The sequence below is a fragment of the Vigna radiata genome, unplaced genomic scaffold (assembly GCF_000741045.1).
Source record: "Vigna radiata var. radiata cultivar VC1973A unplaced genomic scaffold, Vradiata_ver6 scaffold_167, whole genome shotgun sequence".
Taxonomy (NCBI): domain Eukaryota; kingdom Viridiplantae; phylum Streptophyta; class Magnoliopsida; order Fabales; family Fabaceae; genus Vigna; species Vigna radiata.
Genome location: NW_014542360.1, coordinates 860,712 through 869,021, shown reverse-complemented (window position 1 = coordinate 869,021; position 8,310 = coordinate 860,712). Strand labels below are relative to the sequence as shown.

At 34.2% G+C, this 8,310-nt stretch overlaps 1 pseudogene; it reads left to right on the top strand.

The window, feature by feature from the left end:
• Positions 1-5,213: 5,213 nt before the first annotated feature.
• On the top strand, positions 5,214-6,051 carry LOC106779687 (annotated as a pseudogene).
• The last annotated feature ends 2,259 nt before the right edge of the window (positions 6,052-8,310 follow it).

Below are 8,310 nucleotides of genomic sequence, written 5' to 3'. Positions count from 1 at the left end.
GTGTGATTTTCTTTTGCCCTATACTCATTTTATAATTAACGCACGTTATCTGCTTGGTAAATTTTCTGAAAGAAAATTGTTTAAAATTAAAAAAAAAAAAAATTGTTTCAACTGTGACTTGTCACGCTGTACGCTCTCTGAGTATTATTTCCGCTGCGCTAAACTCTTTTAAAATTAACCCCTCTGATACCAACAGAAACTCTCTTTTATTAAAACTCTTGTTTATTTATATGCTTGTCGTATGCTTTGATTATCAAATGTTGGGTTCTCATATGTGCTTAAAGCTTTTATTGTTTAACTTATTCGATAACTGTTGTTTGTCTTTATTGATACGGGAACGTACGGTACTGTCATGAACTGGTGAGAAATTTCTTGATTAAGCAATACCACCTAGGGATAGGGGGTAGGACTATCAATTGTTTTTGCTTCTATTCTTAATGCGTTATTAATTACTAGGGGAGGCTAGGGATAGCAAGCCAGTAATTAGTAATAGGCTCTTTTCACCGAGGGATCGGGTTAAGGGTAGACTAAGAAAGTTTGCATGACAATTAGATAGCAAAGAAAATTAAATAAGAGGAGTAGATAAGAGAGAGCGGATAAGATGAAATTGTAAACCCCCAACAACTCCATTCATCCATGGTCTTTTTCTCGTCAATTGAGTCAACCGCATTTGCATGTTTATTTTGTGTTCTTGCATTCCCACCAATTAATTTTCTTTACAAGTCTTACGATTTCAATTTGTAGGAACGATAAGGCCTTCGAGTCTCTTGGGAAGAACGATATTGGGTTTTATCAATTATATTACTTGAAACGATCTGGTACACTTGCCAAAGAGTTAACAAGTTTTTGGCGTCGTTGCTGGGGACACGAGGTTTAACTTTTTCGAGTAGTGTAAATTGATTGAATTTGACTTGATTTTATGTTTGTTTTTGTTCTAATAAATGTTCTCGAGGGTTTTGCGCCTAATGTTTGCAGAATGCAGTTTGGACAAGAATTTGAGTATATGGGCACTTAATTCTACCACAATAATTTCAACCACTGGTGGGAACGTCACTCATACATGGATCAAAGTCGATCTGGGCAAGCTGCTGAGCAACAAATTATGCCAATCAAGCAAAATACAGAGTCTAATGAACTTCTTCAAAGGATTATGAATTTGGAAGTATACCATGTCAAAGGCATAGAGGAGAATATAAAGAATGACGAACTCTTTCCACAAGACATGTATACAAGATTTTCTTCTCATCGAAGCATGGAAGAGAGGCAGCAATATCAGTGGCAGCAACAATACTCTTCACCAATAGAAACGTGGGATTATGATCAACAACTTTGTCAACAGATCGCTGATGTGACAGAACAAGTCAAAAACTTTAATGAAAAGTTCGACAAATTCCTGGAGAAGTGCGATTCCAAGAGCTATGAAGTTACCTTCAAGAATTTGGAGACACAAATTGATGAGGTTGTTGATGAGGAGAAGGTAGAGAGAGAGAGAGAGGTGAAAAAGATAGAAGAGATAGAAATAGAAAAGGTTGTTGCTGAAGAGAAGATAGATGAAAAAAAAATAGAAATAGATGAGGAGAAAATAGATGAAGAAGAAGCAGTGGTTGAGAAAAAAGAAAAAAAAAAGAAGAAAATAAGAAAAAAAGAAAGAAAAAAGTTGAGGAAGGAGAAAATTGAGAAAAAGAGGAAGAAGGGAAAGAAGAAAAGATCATATGAAAAACCCCTTCTTCATTCAAAAAAAATATCATAGGAAGGAAAAGAAAGTCAAGTGCTTTATAGAGATCTTCAAGAAATTGGAGATTAAAGTTCCTATGGTTGAAACATGGAAAAATGTGCTTGGTGTTCTAACTTTATGAAGAAATTCAGCAAGAAGAAGAAAAAGAAAAGGATATCAAGCGAGAAGAATTTCAACACCTACTGATGGGTGTTTGTTCGGGGTCATCCCAATTGTTGTAAAACATTTTTTTTAGCGTTAAGTTTATTTCATTTTTGAACTTATAATTTTTTAATATTTGAACAATTTTTGGGTGGCATCTACTGGGGGATGCTAATTTTTATGGAGTTACTGAAGAACACAGGAAGATACACCTATTGATGGGTGTTGGAGAGATTTGCACTTACTGACAAGTGCTAAATAGGTTTGGGTCAGGCTCGTGACGTTAAACAAGCGCTACTAGGAGGCAACCTAGGTTCTCTCTTTCACTTTTGCATTTTGAATTCTTAGAATAGGTTGAATTTTTAGTGTGTATGCTTGACTTGAATACTATCTAATGATGATTTGATGTGGATGATAATTGAGTTGTGTTGCATGTTGATATTCAGTGGAATAGATGTGTGATGAATTATGATTGTGGTTATGATGCTAAGTAGGATGTATGAATGAATGTTGTGTGAGAAAGCATGTTGTGTGAAGTATTGAGCTCTAGAGTTTTCATTGTTGTATGTATTGCTCACAAGAAAGCATGAATGATATTGCCTTAATCTTGATGATTGATTGAATTGTATGTGAATGTCATATGATCAAGGCCATTCTTGAAAACTCTTCTCTAAGCCAAACTTTCACCCAAAGTGCTTGAAATTTTATACCCTTTTTGAACCTTAGCCTTAAACAAGATGAGAACCCTTGCTTTGAAACTCTTTACCTTGAGTTGGGTTGAGATTAACTGTATGTGTTGAAAAGGTTCAAGTTTGGGGTTGTATGGGGGAAATTGAAAGGAAATTGAAAAACATTGAGCTCAAATGTTGAGAAAGAAAAATGCATGAGAAAAAGAAAAGAAAAGAAGAAAAGCATGAAGATGAGCTCAATGTAAAAGAAAAGGGAAGAAGTTGGGAATAAGTGAGATTGGTGAGGAAGAGAGTCGTGCTTAAATTTTGAATACTATGGTAGCTCTCTTAACTCAAGGATTTTACATTCCAGAAAAACCAATTTTTCTTGCCAGCCCAGCCTCAATACAAGCCTTAGAAAAGTCCTTGTGATGACATTTGCATGTGAAAATTTTGATTGTTTTAGATGAATGACAATGTTGTTTCATGTGACTTGTGAATAATAGAGAGTTGGAGTGTCACTCTAAACACTTGAATGATTGAGTGAAACACTTGCTTAATAAGAATTGCTGAATTTCATGCTTACATCTTTGTTTAGTGAATTGATCATTCATAAAGTGTAACATCGATTGAAAAATATGTGAACAAGTGAACTAACTTGAATTTTAATGAGAAAAATTTTAATCACTTTTTTTAAAAAGTTTAACATGAGTGAAAATTTATTTTTTAAACAAAAATCAGTTCAAATTTAATTCTTTCTTTCAATTACATAAGAAGATAAAAGTTACCAATACGTATCAAAATATTATCTTACATAAAATATATTATTGTGGTCAACACTATTAAAAATATTGACTTTATCGATAAAATATTATTTAAGGATTAGGATTTGTCAATAATATACAATTACATAAAAATATTAGTTACAGATTTTTATATTTGATTTATTAACGAAAATTTCTTTAAATGATATCAACTTAACGACAAAATATATATCGTCGATAATTATAAAAATATTTTATAAATTTGTTAATAAATTTTATAAACAATCAAATTACCAATAAATATTATAATGTCAGAAATTACGACTTAACAACAATTTTCATTTATTTACTGTGTCAATAAATATTATAACATTAGAAATTATTACGACTTGACAACAAATTTCATTTATTACGAACAAATTATGATGTTCAATAATAACATTTTTTAAATACAAGTTAAAAGTGTTATTAAGATAAAATTTTCTCAATTAGAAATTTTAACTACTCTAAATCTATCTCCTATAAATTGTATTTTTAATATTGAAATATCATTCATAGAATTTCTTTTTTCACTAAACTAAAAATATCGTAAATTTATCTTTACCCATAAAACTCAAGTGGGAAAACACTTACTCATTATATGACTGACATGTACTCATTATTGAAAATGGATAGAAACAACTTATTTTAAAAAAAATTAATTATTAAATTATTAACTTTTTCTTGTTAGCATCCTTAAAACAAGTTCAATTATTGAAAAGATGAAGCGGTCTCTGAAGATTTTTTGTTAAAGAACTAATAGTTTTTATAAAATAAAACTTAAATAACTAACCTTTTATTTATAAACTTTCTCATTTAACTAATGAAATATTCTAACTTCACTTCATATAAAATACTTTTATTCTTGCATAAATTAATTTGGTCCATATATATATCTTTATCAATAACTATAAATATAATTAAAATGATTCTGAAGTTGCCAGACAATTAGGTAAGTTATCATTTTCAAATTTATCTTTATTCTTCCCTTGATTGACTGTGTCAACCTATTTCGAAACACAGCTTTGACTATTCTAAGATTCTTTCTCATGGAATATGATATATATATTTTAATAGTTTGATTTTTTTTTTTTTAAATTATTAACCTGCAAGGTTGTAAGGGTAATTTCAACCTTAATATCCTCAGTCCCCTATCACCCGTGATTGCACAAGTCACGTGTCACAATGATCCTCTCCACCTTTTCTTAAATTAGTAAAACTGGACACTTTTCAATTATTTTATTGAGGGCGTATATATATGAAGAAACATAGTTTTCACCACTCATTATATAGTAGAAAAAAATTGCAATAGAGTTTTTATATTTAAAATGGAAATGTATACATGTGCAGAATATTTATATACAAGTCTAAAAAAAAGTAAGATTTTGTATCTTTTTCAATTTTATATCTTTGTTGTTCCTGTTAAAATACAAATAAAAAATATAAAAATGATATCAAAATTTAGACTATAATTACTTGAGGGTGAACTACTGTTTACACGAATGAGAAAGCGATGAAATGCGGGATGAATCGTATTCACTTGAGCTGATCAGCGAGGAAGTGATTGAAGAAAATTACGGGATATCACTTTTTTCCATCACCTGCACTTCTGCGAAGATTAGCGATGAATTATAGTGAATTTCCTTTGTTGCCCTTACTGCAAAGCTGAGAAAAAGTAAAAAGCATGCAGAGATGTGGTATTCGAATCTAGCCTGGGTATTCCAGCGTGCCTTGGCATGGTTGTTAAATTTTTGCAGGTTGGAGCTTTGAAAGGTACTCATTTGATGATGAAGAGGAATGGAGAATGGTGTGTGCTGATCGTGGACCGTGGCTAGTGTTGTTGTTGATAATGAAGATGCGTTGATGATGGGGAACTTCAGCTTCAACCATGAAGAAGCGTTGAAGATGGAGAGCGTGGTGATTTCGATTGCAGAAGTTGAGATGTGTGGAAGCTGTATTCGGTTATGGGGTGTGCGTATTCGGATATGCTGCAACGTGAGAGGAAAGCTAGGTGGTGTATCCGATTACACTTCATTGTACTCGGATACGCTGCAACGTTAGTGGAAAGTTGGGTGGTGTATCCGGTTACGCTTCATTGTATTCGGTTACAGTGTTTGTAAATCTCGTGCATTCAGTTACTCATTGCTTGATACGGTTACAACACTTCAAAGCATGTCTGAAGAGAATGAAATGCTGAAGATGGAAATCAACAAGCTCTCAAACGGTGGCAAAGTGAGTGAAGAAGTTGCCTCTGAGGTAGAGGGAGCTAAGGCTGTAGAACGAGAGGCTCTAATGAAACTTGGGATTGTGATGGGGGGAAGCATATAGGAGCAACAAGAAGGTTGCAAGAGTGGCTGAGCAGCTAGAAGCAGCACAAGCAGCAAATTTAGAAATGGAAGCAGAACTGAGAAGACTAAAGGTGCAGTCTGATCAGTGGAGGAAGGCTGNAGAGGCAGCTGCTGCTATGCTTTCATCAGGAAACAATGGGAAACTNACAGAGAGAACTGTGTCTCTGGATAACAACTACAAGTGCTCACCCTATGCTGAAGACATGGATGATGATTTCCAGAGAAAGAAAAATGGCAACATGCTGAAGAAGTTTGGGGTGTTGTGGAAGAAGCCTAAAAAATAGTGAGTGTTTGATTCTATGTATGTTGTGTTCTGATCAATAATAGTGTGCTCATGTGATGTTTATTTATGTCTTTTTCAATTTTGTCTCATCCTTACCTTCCAATCTGCATTGTAAATCCTTCTCCATCCTAAACTGTTTGTGAACTGTACTTCAAATACTGGTATTTAGTTATTCAATACATTAAGCTTCACATGATGCACATAATTGGAGTCTCATAATGCACACTGTGTTTCACTTCCTGAACTATTTTTTCACTGAAGTGCAGTATTTGAATAATCTAAACCCAAGAATAATATGCAGTATTTGAAGACTAATATGTAACGAAAATGATATGTTAACACCCTTTTTTGACACGGTTTTGACAACGCCACATGGCGTTTGTCGATTGGCTGTGTTTTTTGAAAAAGAAATCAGTTTTTGAAATTAAGCCAGGGGCATAATTGAAAATTGGAAAGCAAAGAGAATGAATTTTCATTTTGCGCCCTCCTTCATTGTTTCATTTTCACGGTTTCCTCTTTTGTTCTCTCATCATCCCTTTCGGTGGTCGTTCTCTCGTGCTCGTTTTCTCTCATTCTCGGTCTTGGGTGTTCTCGCTCTCTCATCATCACTGTCGCCGTCTGGGTCGCTTTGTGGGAGTGCTTGGGCATCCTTGGTGTGACAGTGTTGAAGGTCGCCCTGTACCATTGTTGTTTGGTTTGTTGTTATTTTTGGGGTAAGTTGAACTGCATACTTACTCTTCCACTACTCTCCAATAGAGAGGTTTTTTTCTTTAGGGAAACCTAACTATTTTTGTGGGTATTGTTATCATCACAGGTTCAATGGCATCAAGAATATGTTAGGATTTTTGCACAACGACAACATTGCAAGAATGAAAGCGCTACATGAATATGGCTTTTTGCAGGATTGTTAGGATTTGTTAAATCTTTATATGTATTTCAAATTACATTGTACCCTGTACAGATGATGTATATTTAAGATGACATTGTTGATTATTTGTTGATCTCCATTGATACATATATAAGATTGAATTGTTGATGATAAGGTGATTTGCGGTGTCTTTTTATTTACGTTGTGTGTGTATTAATGGGAAACGAAAGCGCAAGCAAAGTTTATCAACTTGGGTGAAGTCCAAGCACATGTGCAGCAGAGTTGTGAGTGGTAATCGTTTACCAAATTTCGGTAAACGATTACAAGAGTCAATTCCAGGATTTGGACAAAAACCTCAACACAAGGAGCCTCAATTTCAAATGCAGAGGACCATGGTCATTCTCTGCAATGTTTTTGACTGAATCCAGTGGATTTGAATTCAAATTGTTATGGAACCTTCTTTATAGTGTGTTAGGTGTTCATTAGACACCCCAAGAGGGAGGAAATCATCCATGTTTNTGATTCCACCACCTTGGGTGAAGTCCAAACACATGTGCAACAGACTTGTGAGTGGTAATCGTTTACCAGATGTCGGTAAACGATTACCAGAGTCAATTCCAGGATTNGGACAAAAACCTCAACATAGGGAGCCTCAATTTCAAACGCAGAGGACCATGGTCATTCTCTGCAATGTTTTTGTATGAATCTAGTGGATTTGCATTCAAACTGTTATGGAACCTTCTTTATAGTGTGTTAGGTGTTCATTGAACACCCCAAGAGGGAGGAAATCATCCATGTTTGTGATTCCACCAACTTGGGTGAAGTCCAAACACATGTGCAGTAGAGTTGTGAGTGGTAATCATTTACCGGATGTCGGTAAACGATTACCAGAGTCAATTCGAGGATTTGGACAAAAACCTCAACACAGGGAGCCTCAATTTCAAACGTAGAGGACCATGGTCATTCTCTGCAATGGCTTTATATATTTGTTGTTATTCGTTGAGGAAAGAAACCAAGGACATAATCTAAGGCCGAAAGTAATATTAAACATTGCATTTTGGTGACCTTCATGAGTGCATTTTTAACATAACATCATTATGATAGACTTTAAGACAATGTAATCCTAGGTTTATAATATTACAATCATCCCAGCAATTGTTGAAATGGTAAAACAATACTATTACAGTTATCCAATAAAAGTTCTAAGTTGACCTGCATTAAAAAATATTGAACAAAATATATAAATAAAAGACTAAATGTTGTTTGTTTGTTTGGAGGATGATGCTTGCTCAGATGGTGGCAGAACGAATTTGCTGAAGATGTCATTCACCTCCTTAATGTTTTCTGCCCACATAGGTAGTCGAATGGTAGGTTTTGTCGTTTCCTTCACCAGCTCAATCGTAGGAGGACAAATGTCAGCTGTTAAAACTTTGACTACGTTTCGATGGACGATATTAAGGTAGT